The sequence below is a fragment of the Protopterus annectens genome, chromosome 16.part0 (assembly GCF_019279795.1).
Source record: "Protopterus annectens isolate FY-2018-M chromosome 16.part0, PAN1.0, whole genome shotgun sequence".
Lineage (NCBI taxonomy): Eukaryota > Metazoa > Chordata > Ceratodontiformes > Protopteridae > Protopterus > Protopterus annectens.
The window spans coordinates 19,768,534-19,785,304 of NC_056750.1; the positions used below are offsets into that span (position 1 = coordinate 19,768,534).

Below are 16,771 nucleotides of genomic sequence, written 5' to 3' on the forward strand. Positions count from 1 at the left end.
TACTACTCCACATATTACCTTCACTACTGCACGCATTACCTGTACTACCCCACACATAACCAGTATTACTCCACACATTACCTGCACTGATCCACACATTACCTATACTACTCCACATATTACCTTCACTACTCCACACATTACCTGTACTACTCCACACATTACCTGTATTACTCCACACATTACCTTCATGACTCCACACATTACCTGTACTACTTAACACATTACCTGTACTACTCCAGACATTATCTATACTAATCCACACATTACCTTCACGACTCCACACATTACCCGTACTACTCCACACATTACCTGTACTACTCCACATATTATCTTCACTACTCCACACATTACCTGTACTATGCCATACATTACCTTCACTCCTCCACATATTACCTATACTACTCCACATATTACCTTCACTACTCCACACATTACCTGTACTACTCCACATATTACCTGTACTACTCCACACATTACCTTCTCGACTCCACACATTACCTGCACTACTCCACACATTACCTGCACTACTCCACACATTACCTATAGTACTCCACACATTACCTGTACTACTCCACACATTACCTGTACTACTCCACACATTACCTGTATTACTCCACACATTACCTTCATGACTCCACACATTACCTGTACTACTCCACACATTACCTGTACTACTCCACACATTATCTATACTAATCCACACATTACCTTCACTACTCCACACATTACCTGTACTACTCCACACATTACCTGTATTACTCCACACATTACCTTCATGACTCCACATATTACCTGTACTACTCCACACATTACCTGTACTACTCCACACATTATCTATACTAATCCACACATTACCTTCATGACTCCACACATTACCCGTACTACTCCACACATTACCTGTACTACTCCACATATTACCTTCACTACTCCACACATTACCTGTACTATGCCATACATTACCTTCACTCCTCCACATATTACCTATACTACTCCACACATTACCTTCACTACTCCACACATTACCTGTACTACTCCACATATTACCTGTACTACTCCACACATTACCTTCACGACTCCACACATTACCTTCTTGACTCCACACATTACCTGTACTACTCCACACATTACCTGCACTACTCCACACATTATCTATACTACTCCACATATTACCTTCACTACTGCACGCATTACCTGTACTACTCCACACATTACCTGTACTACTCCACACATTACCTGCACTGATCCACACATTACCTATACTACTCCACATATTACCTTCACTACTCCACACATTACCTGTACTACTCCACACATTACCTGTACTACTCCACACATTACCTGTATTACTCCACACATTACCTTCATGACTCCACACATTACCTGTACTACTCCACACATTACCTTCATTACTCCACACATTACCTTCTGTACTACACACATTACCTGTACTACTCCACACATTACCTTTACTACTCCGCACATTACCTGTACTACTCCACACATTGCCTGTACTAGTCCACTCATTGCCTGTACTACTCCACACATTACCTTCACGACTCCACACATTACCTTCACTACTTCACACATTACCTGTACTACTCCACACATTACGTTCACTATTCCACACATTACCTGTACTACTCCACACATTGCCTGCACTACTCCACACATTACCTTCACTACTCCACACATTACCTGTACTACTCCACACATTGCCTTCACTACTCCACACATTACCTGTACAACTCCATACATTACCTTCACTGCTTCACACATTACCTGTACTACTCCACACATTACCTTCACTATTCCACACATTACCTGTACTACTCCACACCTTACCTTCACTACTCCACACATTACCTGTACTACTCCACACATTACCTTCACTACTCCACACATTACCTGTACTACTCCACACATTACCTTCACGACTTCACACATTACCTTCACTACTTCACACATTACCTGTACTACTCCACACATTACCTTCACTATTCCACACATTACCTGTACTACTCCACACATTACCTGCACTACTCCACACATTACCTTCACTACTCCACACATTACCTGTACTACTCCACACATTACCTGCACTACTCCACACATTACCTTCACTACTCCACACATTACCTGTACTACTCCACATATTACCTGTACTACTCCACACATTACCTGTACTCCTCCACACATTACCTTCATGACTCCATACATTACCTTCTCGACTCCACACATTACCTGTACTACTCCACACATTACCTGCACTACTCCACACATTACCTGCACTACTCCACATATTACCTTCACTACTCCATGCATTACCTGTACTACTCCACACATTACCTGTACTACTCCACACATTACCTGCACTACTCCACACATTACCTATACTACTCCACATATTACCTTCACTACTCCACACATTATCTGTACTACTCCACACATTACCTGTATTACTCCACACATTACCTTCATGACTCCACACATTACCTGTACTACTCCACACATTACCTGTACTACTCCACACATTACCTGTACAACTCCACACATTATCTATACTAATCCACACATTACCTTCACTACTCCACACATTACCTGTACTATGCCATACGTTACCTTCACTCCTCCACATATTACCTGTACTACGCCATACATTACCTTCACTACTCCACACATTACCTTCACTACTCCACACATTACCTGTACTACTCCACACATTACCTTCACTCCTCCGCACATTACCTGTACTAGTCCACACATTGCCTGTACTACTCCACTCATTGCCTGTGCTACTCCACACATTACCTGTACTTCTCCACACATTGCCTGTACTACTCCACACATTATCTGTACTACTCCACACATTACCTGTACTACTCCACACATTACCTTCACTACTCCACACATTACCTGTACTACTCCACATGTTACCTTCTCTTCTTTCTCTCACATTTTAGCCTCTTATATAGCCTCTTCCTTTTCTTATAAGCTCTGACCCCATCACATTATGTATGTATCCTTCTCATTAATGAAGAGGTCCTTATTTCCTTCTTCTGTCATTTCCTTAACCCTTCTTAACCTGGGGAGGGACATTTCCTAGTTTGCTGCTTGAAGACTAAGGTGAGCCATGACTTTCATTCTTTCCCTAGTTGCTTATTTCCTAATCTTGTTTCTGAGCCTATGTTTCTCCTATTACTATTATTTTTCAAATATCCAGGGGGTCTGAGTGGCATAGTTATGCATTAAGGACCTCCTGCTTCATTTTCCAATTGTTAGATTAAAATCAGTGTCATCATTTCCTTCTGTTCTTTGTCCTCTTGCACCATCATTGTGAACTGTATCCTATCATAAATGTGAACAAAAATGACCACCTCTTTTGCTCCCTGTTACTCCTGCATTATGGGTTCTGCAGTTTCTACAATATCAGTAACTCCTTTCAAGTGCACTCTGAGTCTGTAATTACTCTGAGTCAGTAATTACTCTGAGTCGGTAATTACTCTGAGTCAGCAATTACTCTGCATTGGTAATTACTCTGAGTCAGTAATTACTCTGAGTCGGTAATTACTCTGAGTCAGCAATTACTCTGCATTGGTAATTACTCTGAGTCAGCAATTACTCTGAGTCGGTAATGCATTCTGTTACAAAGGCTGCTGATACTCCACATCATCCTATTTACTCACCACGGCTTTGTTTCTTTTTTTCTTTTTAGTGGTCCTCATGCTTCCCCCTACTGTGCTCCCTCTATACACTTGCTAGTGACACTGTTATTTCCTCTTGTACCCTCACTGCAGTTTAGCATAACCTTCCATTTCTGCTTTCTGTAACTGCTTCCCTTCAGTTCTTAGGTAAAGCTGGCCTACGTCATGTATCTCACATTTTGCCATTTATCTCTAGGCCTTTTGTGACCGTATAGCCTCAATCCCTATTCTGACTGTCTGTTCATTCACTGAAATTGCATTATTCTCTCTTTCCTTGTTATTCTTATCCATGGAAGCACCAGCTTCTGTAGGAAGGGATTGAGATCCCTGCCTTCCATCAGCATCCCTCCTACCTTCCTTGTACTGTTCTTTACTATCTGTACCATTTTTTGATATACCAGTAGTTTTTAAATAAACAGTAATTAGATGTTTTAAAATGGCTGATTGGGTTTGTTCAGAATTTGGCTGAGTACACTTTTTACCCTTATTTTTGTCTTACTTACCCTTTCTACCCCAATTTCTCGTGCATTATAATCCCCAGCATGCATACTACCCTTGACCCTTAGCAATGTTCATTCTTTATGCCTAATTTCTTAGTCTTGTCCTTCATTTCCAGTGTCTATTTGCTATTATCTCTAGATTTTCTTTGCCACCACTTTCCCTGCTAAGTTCCCCCCATTCCTGATCCTCCATAAGTTCACATTTTAACCAGTCATTACCTCACATTCTGTTCTTCTCTGTCATCATCCCATTTTACTCTGTCACTGCTACTCATGTTTCCTATTCCCCCTTCCCTCTCTGTTCATTGTGTCACAGACCCTTATACTATTTGTCTGATACCTTTTTCCTAGAATATACCTTGACTCCCCTTTTCCTTCTGCTCCAAACCTGTCCCCATTCTTCCTTTTTCCATGTCTGCCATCTGATTGACTGCCCCCTCCATCATCATCATGCCCCAGGTTTTTATGGGTCCACATTTGCCTGCAATCTCTTTGATTCAGAACCCACTACACACACACACACACACACACACACACACACACACACACACACACACACACACACACAGCTGTTCTTGTGCTCTACATTCATGTCTGCTAATTTAGACTACCTGCACACTAGAGCTCTTCCTACAGTTTCCTAAGTTATTTGACAGCAAGAGGCATTAAATGCCTCAGTCTTTCCCCACCCTTTGTTCTTATTCCTGTCATGATGTTTTAATTAGATTAAGTCCATTGTATCAAGACAAAGTTTGACAAATAGAACAGCTCAATAAAATTGCTCCCATCAAAATAGTACAATATATTTTTAAGTGGGATTGTACCACCTCCCCCATGCCATAGATGCCATGTCCATGATGACACCACTTTAGATAAATGACCAGTTTAAATGGGTTGTCCTGCTCGATGTAATTGTTCTCAGTATATTGGACTATAACAGTTTTTAGGATTTATTTTCTTCTTCACTAAAACGGAGCTAGAAGTGTCTCTAACTTTAACAATAGTACCATCTGTGATGTCCCTCCTTTGGGGCAGTAATCAAGGAGCCTCAATCCTCACTACTGATACCAGTGAGGGATGTTCACTTGAAACAAAGATATATGCACACAGTATTTCCAGATGCAGCACCAAGCACAATTTCCCTTAAGAGCACACAGAGAACACAATCAGTCCTGGGGCTAAGTTTTCCTCTCTCTCTCCAGGCCCCAAATAAGACTCTCCACTGACACAGCTGTAGAGCTGGGTCCTCAGCTGAGTGTTCCAAGTCAAGTCCTCCACTGCCTTCTCTGTGAAACTAGTGCTGTGTGTCCCTGCTCACACACACACACACACACACACACACACACACACACACCTTGAGATTTCATTCACACACACACACACACACACACACACACACACACACACACACACCTGGGAAAGGCTGGCACAGATTTACCAGCTCTGCACCCTCTTCCCAGACTATAAAGTAGAAACTGCCACCAGAACACTCCAAAGCCAGCTACTCTAAGGTTCTTACAAGGGTTCCCAATTATACTGAATAAAATTGATACTAATTCAAATGATAGTGTTTGACCAATGCAGCACGTCTTTCAGGAGTGACCATAGTGTCACCAAATACATATAAGTACTCTCAAAGGTCAAAATATTCTCTAAAAGACCAGCCACAATGAAAAGTTTAAATATAGTTAATAATAAATAATAAAAACCACAAAAATACCAAATCTCTATTTACAATAAACACAAGAGGTTCTCCTGTTCGATTCTTGGCTGGGGTGCCTTCTGTGTGGAGTTTGCATGTCCTCCCCGTGGTCGAGTGGCGTTTGAAAGACATGCATGAATGGGCATGCCTTCGTTGGAGGTTGGGCTTCGAGCTGGCACCTCGGCACCGTAAAAATCTACTGCCAATCATTAGCAGACTGGAGTTCTGCTGTGTTGACCCCTAACCGGGAAAAGCCGAAAGAAGAACAACAATAACCAGCATTTTAATCACAGGAAATATTAAAAATAACCCAGATGAAAAGGTTCACACAGATACAGAAAAACAATACTTAACTAATCTCACTATATTTTCCTGATGGAAATAAAAAATTACTGCCCACCCAGTTTACTTATTAGAGCTAGGCAAGATGATGTAAGTGAGTGGTTTTTCTTTCTCAGGTTTCAAAAGCAGACTGCTCTGAGACTTCTGTCTCATCTAGTATGAAAACATCATTTCAGTGCTGGATTACAGGATGACATCACATCCATCTGGTTATCTGACTTCTGGTTTCCACACTACCCCCTTTACTAGAAACTGAACCAGAATCTAGTACATATATGTCATAATACACACACATAATGCTTTGCTAAGATGTGTTATAACATCTGAAAACTATAAAACCATTTCAAAAACTTCCACCCTTCAAGGGTAGCAATTAATTCTCCTCTCAGGACAATACAGTAGGATTCCTAGTCCTGTTTTGTCTCTGGCTGTAATAACAACAGTAAGATGCAATCTTTATGGCCTAAACCAGGTAATTTAATTTCAGACTATGTTTCAAATTTAGCTGGACTGAGATTAACCTTTTCTCTTCCAGTATACTCTGTTACAATATATTCATTTCAACAATTACAATACAGCCTGACATACAGGTGTATTTTTTTTCTGTTCAGCAGGACCCACTGTTGGTACATTTTTAACACAAGCAGCATTACAAATACATTTTCAACACAAGCACCTGTATATACACAGTTGGATATACAAATAACATATAATTCTTTACAAAGCTGCAGCTAGCTATGCTGGCATATGTTACACACCCATTGCCCTACTTCTCCTGGCATAGCTGGCAATACCTCATACGATCACACCATCTCTCAGGTTGCTTCACAATACTGCACTCTTCCTAAACTAAAATACAGACGGGTGGGGGCTGAGAGTGTTCAAACCCATAAAGACACTGCCAGTAAACCTAACACCATCAGTAAAGTGTCCGTAAGTGTGCTAGCATGTTTGGAATATATATTTTGGAGGGGTTATGCATGTTTCATGTTTGTACTTAAGTGGATATGGAACAAGTTGTCTTATCAATGGTGAAGTCACAGGTGGAACTCTAAATGCAATGCAGTCTTCAGCACAACTGTTCTCCAACATATATTCCATTTCAAAAATTGTTTCTTTCTAGGTGTCATGTTACTGTTTGATGAACGTATTAGAATTGTGGAAAAAAGAATATGCAAATTATGCGATTTTCTTTTTTCTTTCTTTCAAAATGAAAAATTATAAACTAAATTAAATACCCTCTTTCATATTATACTTAACTGAGAAACAAGGCACATTTTAAACTACCATTGTCTTGTTCTATACTCTTGCTTTAGAATTATTCAAATTTATGTGTTTAAAAAAACTGATGTGTACAAGATTGGCCTGTCTAACAAATTACTTTGGGTCAGCTTGGCTATAGGTTTTTGTGGTACCATTATATGTTAGTTGAAAGCATCATATAATCACAAAAGTACGCCTTGTACAGTAAAACATAATAGTACCAAAAATTAAACTGGAAGAGGATAAAGTGTGCAGGTTGTCTTTATTAGCTGCATAACAATTAAATATTGCATTATATTAGTATGAAAAACTATATTCAGATGCAATTAGACAACAGGGTAGTGTCCAAGACTTATTTTAGGTTCATTCAGTCTTCAAAACAAAAGGGCTTAACTGCTTTTAGTCTCATATATACAGTTACATAAAGGGAAGATATTCTCTGCAGTTTGTATTCTCAAAATCGCACTCCTGTGGCGAAAATAAATTCACTGCAAGATTAATTCTGTCTTGTGCCAGCAGAAATGAGCACTTGAACTCTTATCAGTTGTGAGGTTTCGTACCATGGGTTGAGATAGCAATACTCTAGCAAACCTAAGCATTCAGAAATACGAACTTGGGCAACTCATTTTTAGCGACCAACCCTAAAAGTTTATGGAATTCAGTGTCTTAAAGTTCTCACTGCTGCATTTGTGATTCTTAATGTTGGGGAATGTTCATTGAGTCAAAACCTGCTTGCTGGTGTGAACGGTGCAAATGACATATGTTCCATGACATGACAAAAGTAACCTTATCTATGACTACGGATATGACAAAAGTAGCCTCATCTATACTATGGACACTCTGAAGGTCTAGGTCAGCACCACAATAAGCTTGAGATGCTTGCTGTTACTGTAAGTTTTACTAGGAATATTTAGAGATGTACGTATCTAAAGAATGAGGAGTGACACTAGTCTTTATGCACTATCCAGTCTCATAGCAACTGTTAGTAAAGTTTTCTCTTTCCCTGCTTACAGTATCTTTAATAATCTGCCTACAGTCATACATTGAATGCTTGTTTTGGCCTCCATCAAAGTCTTTTTACAGTAACTCAATAGATACCCATTTGTAAAATGTCCTGGTTAATCCTTATATAGTTTAATTTTACTTGTTTTAAAAGTGTAATTATTATTATTCAGTAACAGCTATTCATTTGCTGTCATCTTGCTTTTTTTATAAGTATTTTGTTTAGTTTCAGTTTTAACTGTCTACCATAGGTGATTAATTGTAAAAAAATTGCAATTTAGTGTAACTGTGTCAAAAGTGTTTAGTTTGCAGAAAGTAAGTTACTGGGTCTGGGTACCAAAGAAAGATGAGGAATAGTAAGAGTTATTATAAATGCCAATATTCCAACACTGGAGTCTGCAAAAATGGTTTTACGTTAGAATGAGTTTTAAAAACTCCTGCTAAACATGAATAAGGTAACATTTTTTTGTTTGTCTTTCGGCTTTTTCCCGGTTAAGGGGTCAGCACAGCAGAACTCCGGTCCACTAATGATTGGCAGTAGATTTTTACGGTGCCGAGTTGCCAGCTCCACGCCCAGCCTTCAACAAAGGCATGCCCATTCACACACGTCTTTCGGAATGCCACTTGACGGTTGTTCTAGACTATGTTCTTCTTGATTAACCCAAGATTTCAATGTGAAATGGAACAGTATCATGAAAATGATTCAGTTTGCTTTCATTTCATCTTGCACTGGATAAGTGATTATAAAATCTCTTTTAAAGATTCAGTTTTGAACATTAAAACTGAGATCTGCACAGTCAACTTTTTTCATACAAATCAAAGGTTTGAATGATGGAGGAACTTTGTTTCTGATTTGGAGTTAAGATTCCCAGCCAACTTGTATATACTTTTCAATAATCTTTCAAAAAATTTAATTTTCTACAAAACAAAATAACAGGTTGGTAAATGATAAGGTCAAAGCTCCTGATGTATGTAAAAGTGCATTGAAGCATTTTCAGGCATTAACCTACTTCTGAGGGTAATCTGATTTTAGTATTGTCCTATGTGCTGAACTGGTCTTTTCTATATTGTTTTAATTGAACTAGTCTTCCTGGATGTCCCGTGCAAAAAGGGCATTTTAGTCCTAGTGGAAAATAGAGTTGTGTAAAATCTTATCATAACAGTAGACGTCCTTGTCTTGACTGTTGCAGTACTCTTTTAAGAAGGGATATCCCACCCCGGGGAGCTTGTCACTTAGCCAGTATGGATAAGCTTGAAGACGATCTTGTTTGCACCATACATCATATTTATGCTCCCCTCACAGAATGTAGGGCATAAAAGGGACGTACGGATGCAACTACCCAGAACTGAATTGCCCCAGAAGAAAACAATCATCATAGGACAAAGGAGTCCATGCACATCCAGAAGGAAAAAATGCAGAACGAACAAGAGGGGGTTGGAGGAAGGGAGCAAACACTGCAGCAGTGAAGAGAAGGACATCTACTGTTATGGTAAGATTTTACACGATCGTACTATGTCCTTCTCTATCATTGTTGCAGTTTTTGGTACATAAGGGAGAGTAAAAAAGCTCAAGCAAGAGATTGGGAGGTGAAAGGCTGAGAAGAGCCTTTAACAAACCCACACAAAGTGGTTTCAGCAAAGCCTGTTCTGGCCGTAGAGACTATATCCAGTTTATAATGCTTAGTAAAGGTGTGCACCGAAGAGAAAGTAGCAGCTTCAAAGATGGAATTGGTGTCCGACCCCTTGAAGAAGGCACCAGAAGAGGCAACAGTCCTAGTAGAATGAGCTGTAACAGAAGCAGACAGAGACTTAACATGAAATGAATAACAAAACGAAATTACCTTCGATATCCAGGAGGGGATGGTTTGCTTAGAAACAGCCAAACCCAAAGACCTGGGATGAAAGGAAACAAAAAGCTGATCAGACATACAAACAGTCCTAATTTTATCCAAATAGTAACTGAGATGCCTCTGCAAATCCAAGGTAGCAGGACCCTCTCACTAGCAGACTGAGGAGAAGGGGAAAGGAAGGAAGTTGTACAGATGAATTTAAAGACAACTAATTTACTACATTGGCCATAAAAGAAGGGTTAGTATGAAGGGACACCCTGTCCCAGTAAAAAAAACAAAAAATGAGGAATGGCTATAAGGGTCTGGAGCTCAAAAACCCTGCTAGCAAAAGTAAGTGCCAGCAACCAGCAACAAAATTGTCTTCCAGGTAAAAAGCTGCAAAGAAGCAGAATCTGCAGGCTCAAAAGGAGCCTGAGTCAGTTTCTCCAAAACAAAATTAAGGTCCCAAGGAGGATGATCAGGTTTCCTTTGAGGCCTAATGTGCAGGATGCCTTTAAAAAATTGTTTGACCTCAAAATAAGAAGTTAAAGGCGGAGTCAAGGGCAGACAAGCAGAAATGGCTGACAAATAGGCCTTCACAGAACAATAGGCCAGGCTAGACTAGAGCAACTTGCACACATAAGAGAGAACCAAAGGGACTCCCATTGAAAAAGAGTCCTGGTTACGACTATGGCACCAGACCAAAAATCGTTGCCATTTGGACACATAAGGTTTTCTGGTTAAGGGTTTCCTTGCCTCCTGTAAAACCCTGAGCATGTCCTCGGAAAAGAGGTGCCTGAATGGGATTAAAACCGTATCACCCACAATGTCAGTTGAAGAGTGGACAAGTGAGGATGGATGAGAGACCCCTTGTCCTGTGTGAGAAGATCCAACCGGTGAGGTAACTTGTGATGATTGCCCCTGGCCAGATGCATTAAGAGGGGGAAACAGTGCTGTCTTAGCTAAAAGGGAGTCACTAGTAAGATTTTTGGGGAGTCTAACTGAGTCTTCAGCAGGACTCTTGGAAATAGAGAAACAGGATGGAAAACATAAAGAAACCTTCCCTTCAACAGAAAGGATATGGCATCCAAATTCCAGGCCAGATGCCATGGCACTCTGAAACAGAAGAGTGGAAGCTGCCTGTTCATAGGGGAGGCAAAAAGATCTATGTGAGGAATACCTCACCATTGGACAATGTCCAGACACACATCTCTGTGAAGCATCCATTCATGAACCTGTGTTTTGGACCTGCTCAGAGCATCTGCCACAAGATTGTGCTCTAAAGGAATGTATACTGCCAGAAGAGTTAATTGATAAGAGAGATCCACTTCCCAAGCCTGAAGTGCCATCCTGCAGAGGAGGTAAGATTTTGTGCCCCCTGCTTGTTGACATACCACATCACTGTAGTGTTATCTGTATACACCTTCACGGGGCCCGGAGAGAACATGGGGTGAAAAGCTTGAAGGACGAGAATCAGAGCCCTTATCTCTTTGAAGTTGATATGGTGTGACTTCTGATGGGGAAGCCAATGACCCTGAACTTTCAGGTGATCAAGAGATGCCTGGGTTGAGAGCGAACTGTTGAACTCACCACTCAAATTCCTTCTTGAGACAGGGAAGGAGAGGTGTACTGAAATTCAGAGGGTAATGATGCTGCAGCCAAACTGACCTGAGATACCACTGAAGCTTCTGCATATGCAGTCTGGCAAGAGGAATCATTGGAATAGAAGATGCCATGAATCCCAGAGCCTGAAGAACCTTCCTGGCTGGCATGGCAGTCAGAGGAAGATAAGACTGAATGAAGACTGTCAATGACAAAACCTTTGGAGGCAGAAAAGAGGCCAACATTGGAACCGTCTGAATCCTGCAATCCAAGTACACATGATCCTAAGAGGGAGTCTAGATGGATGTTTGGAAGTTGATTGTAAACCCCAGACTTTGAAGAAGAGAGATGGTGAACTGCAGATCCTGCAATAATCGACCAGGAGAAGGCACCTGAAGCAACAGGTCTTCCAGACAAGAAAAATTCTGAATGCCTTGGAACATACAGAAGGCAATCACATGAGCTAGGTATTTTGTGAATATCCTTTGGGCAGAAGAGAGGCCAAGGGATAAAGCAGAGGACTGAAAATGAGAGTAAGACACAGAGAAATGTAACAACTTCCTGAAGACAGAGTGAATAGGGATATGAAGGCAAGCATCTTTCAGATCCAAGGAAACCAGAAAAGCCCGGGGTAATAAAAGAGGAAACAGAGTTTGAAGAGTAAAGATGTGAAAAGAGGGGATCTTGAGAAAGGTGTTGAGCTGAGAGAGCGATCCAAAATAGGTCTTCAAGTGCCCTGCTTTCGAGAAACCAGGAGCTTCCTAGAATAAAAACTGTATCCCACTTGGGAAAGGGGGAACAGGTTGAATGGTCCCATGGTTCAACAGGAACCCTAGAACTGCAGGGAAATGAGGAAGTTACTCTAGAGGAAGTTGAATCCCACAAAAAGGAGAGAGAGATTTCCATACTATGAAGTAACCCTGACAGATGATAGAAAGAACCCAAGAGTCTGATGAATAAGAAGCCAATTTAGAAGACAAAGGGGTTGCCAAAAGGACAAAGGAACCTGGGCTAAAGGTGGGTGGAGGGGTGAATTGTCAAAGAGAAGCAGGCTAATCAGATAAAGGAGGCTTCTAGGCCACAGAAATCTAAGAAGCCTTAACAGATGGGGCCGGCCTCCCACCCTTCCAGCCCTGAGAGGCTTGGCAGGGTTGCGTGCAAACAAATGCAGATCTAGAATGATAATTCCTCTGGAACTTAGAGATAGGAGAGACAAAAATATGTTTAAGGTCTTGCAAGGCTTTGCATTTCTCTTGAAGAGACCTAAACAAGTCAGCAGCAGCAGTCCCAAAAAGATGAGTATTCCCCAAAGGAGCATCTAATAACTTGGCTTTAATATCCTAGGAAGAGACTGGAGATGAAGCCAGGAATAACACCTCATGACAGACCCAAAAGCTGCAGCCCTAGAAGAGGCATCGGCAGCATTATAGCTACACTTAGTAGAATGGTGAACTACTTGAGAAGCAGAACCTAAAAATGATAAGGCAGAGGATTTGCCATCAGAATCAGGGAGGCCAGAGATAAAAGCCTGAGCAATCAAAGCTAGAGCTTATCTGGTCATGTGGGTTTGGTAATTAATAGCCCTAAAGGACAAAGTAGACGCAGTGTAAACTTTTTTTTTTTGCCAATCCTCTCCATCACCCTGCTGTCCTTATCAGAAGGCAAAAGTTTGGAAGGTTTGTCAGAAGAAACTGACACCACTCCCTCAAGATACAACTGCAAACAATGGGATATCAAACATCAACACTGACATGGGAATTTACCCTTCTACACATTATCCCATCTATCATATCAGGTAAACAAGCGAATATACTACTAATAATTTTCTTAGTAATGAAGCTAATCATAGCTCTCAAATGGTTAGAGCCTTCAAATATCTCTTGGGAAGGATTAAAAAAAATAGCTATAAAACATCTTTTAGCCCATAAAATAGTAATGGATAAAAGAAACAAAAATATGAAAGCCCAAGAAATTTGGCAACAAACCTTTAACATCATATTAGCGTAAAACATCATACATACTACATAGTAACAAGATACAAAGGAACGTAGTAATACACACACGATCACACAGCCAAGCTATGGACTTGAAATCCTTATTGTATGCGCTGTTTTTATAACAACGGCATTGATTGAGAAAGCATCTGTGTATATAGTGTAAATAGATATGTTTTATGGGTTCCCTATTACGCTGTCACAGACGCAGTTTGCTGAATGTGTCTTCATCAAACTGAAAAGCGAAAAGGCAAAATAGCGAAGCGGCTTTTCAGCAAATTCTTTCCCTGGGAAAGAATTTTCTTTGCCGCTTTCGCTAGTTTGCTGTTTTCGACACCATAGTGCGATCTCGGAGTTGGTATATTTAAGAAGCGTGTGGGGGGGCACAGCCCCCCATGTCGGGGTGTGTGGGGGGCAAAGCCCCCCCACATTATGTAATGTTTTACAGTTTTTTTTTTTTTTTTCAGAACAGTGATTCTTTTCCCCTTGGAAAAAAATCGCTGTCCTGAGGTTACGATGTTGTAAGCTTTCGCTTACATGGGGTCAATTATGTGTCATTCACTGTTGTGTGCATGCAATATCATAATATAGACCTGTTTTGTGACCTACATTTTACTATATTGACTACAATCTATAACACTCACCTATGGTCATGCTGTAAGAATGGAAATTATTGTGATTTATATAAATGAAAAATGAAAATAAAAATTATTGAAAAAAAAAAAAAGAAGAAACTGACACCACAGCAGGAGCAGCAGAAGGACATTTAAATATAGAACCTATAAGGTTTCTTAGAAGCAGGAGGCTGAGAATCAGGAGACTTGGAAGCAGCAATGAAAGTATCTAACGAGGCATCCAACACTGAAGGAACTGTCAATGGTTTAGGTGTTTCCACCTCCTAAATGGTGTAGGATATCTTCTCTGAATATCCTACACTTGAGAAGAACCCACTTAAAGAATTCCATCATCCTAGAAGTTGTGCCCCCACAGTACAATTCCTCAAAAGAAGATTCAGGTCTAACAGACTTCTGCTCATCAGAATCATAAGCCAAAGGTGAAGGCATCTGTAAAGTATAGGACAAAGACCCCTCACCAGACAGGGAATCTTCATCCAAGGAATCTGGTTCCCTAAACCATTTAGAAGGGGTAGAAGTCCAAGGATGAGTGAGTACTGAAACCCCTTGAGGAGGCTTTAGGGCCATTAAGGTAGAGAACAAGCCATGAGTAAACTCCTTGCATTCCCTTTGAGGATCCATAGAACAGATGAAAACATGCTTCAGTTTTTGTCTTTTCTTAGAAGAGACATCAGCCCTAACAAATAGTTTCCAACCCTTGGTGAGATTTGAGAAGAGAACCTGGAACTTCCTCCATAACCAATATCTGTGGAATCCCTCTGGGACCCTCCAAGCTAATCAACCACAGTTCACCCTCATCCTCTGGAGCAGACACCTGCAAAGTCTCAGATGATGTGTAAAAAGACAGATCTATGCTGGCCTTTGGCGGGGTAGCAGTATTGGAATCCAATGTAAACACTGAATGACCTATGGAGCTACTACCTGCTTTTAGAGGGATGTCTAGTTCAGGCTGGACAGCTAGGGAATCCAGCTGAGACTTCTTGGCCTTCTTCTTACGAAGTGGGATTATCTTCGGGTTAAAGGATTCAGCCATGGTTCCCTGGGCTAACTGTTCAAGCCATTGGTTTTCAAGATAAATTGCCAGGGAAGACAAATGGTTTCTGAGTGTCTTAGGCACAAATGCCTTACAAATACTACAAGAGGTATGGTTGTGGGAAGCAACCAAGCAAAAAAACACACTGTGACAATCCGTATGGGAAATTTGCCTCCCACACTGACATTTTCCCCTCTTGGATGACATGAACTCTAGGTCGTGATAAAAAATACAAGAACAAAAAAGTAAATTTTTAAAAATAAAAGTAAAAAGAAAAATAACCCCAACAGGTCACTTATCTGGTGTTGCCAAAACTCAGAACAGCAACAAAATGTTCAAACCAACTGGCAACAATGGCGTTCAATCTGGTGGCAAAAGAAGTTGTGGGCACTTCTGTCTGCAGATCCCTTTTATGGTCTACATTCTGTATGAGGAGCATAAATGTGACAGACGGCACAAACAAGATCATTTTCAAGCTTATCCATACTGGCCGAGTGATGGGATTCCCAGGGTGGGGCAACAGTGATATAGAAGACCATTTGCCCAGTCACTAAAAAAAGAAGATATTGATTTTTAACCTTTTTTAATGTAGAATTGTACAGGAGTTGTCAGCCGTATTTTAGGAAAACCACTTGTTACATCTGCTGTGACTTTGTAAATTTGGAATAATTCCAGATTTTTAAATAATGCAATGAACTGATCAACTCTATGGAAGTAGCATAAATACATTTATGTTATTAATAACAAGGCACATTGCGATTGCTTTTTATTAAACTTGATTAAAACACGGTGTTTCAGCTGTATCAAATCCAATCAAATCAATCAAGGTTAGGACATCACTCTATCTATTCTACATTAATGTTAGAATTAACTTTAGCGAATGATGGCGTCTACACAGCTGCTGATGCGCAGTGTCATACCCAAGTTCTTTTCTCACTGACATAAAACATTCTTTTTTATAATTTAGAGAGTTTTGTGGAGGAACCACTCTCTATCCTAATGTTCCCGGGAACCCTGTCTGAAATACTTTGATATAACTAAACAAGCATGACACTATTTAAGAACTGATTGAATACAGAGCTGTAATTAACACTGGATGTTATTTACTAAATAATAATGTCATTCTGTTTGATAAGGAATTGTCACTGTTTATGAGATATTTAAA

General features: G+C 40.3%; 1 protein-coding gene across 1 annotated transcript in view; it reads left to right on the top strand.

The window, feature by feature from the left end:
• GFI1B (growth factor independent 1B transcriptional repressor) overlaps positions 1 to 16,771 on the top strand; it is a 159,782-nt gene that overhangs the window by 95,063 nt on the left and 47,948 nt on the right. The gene's annotated exons all lie outside the window — the stretch shown is intronic.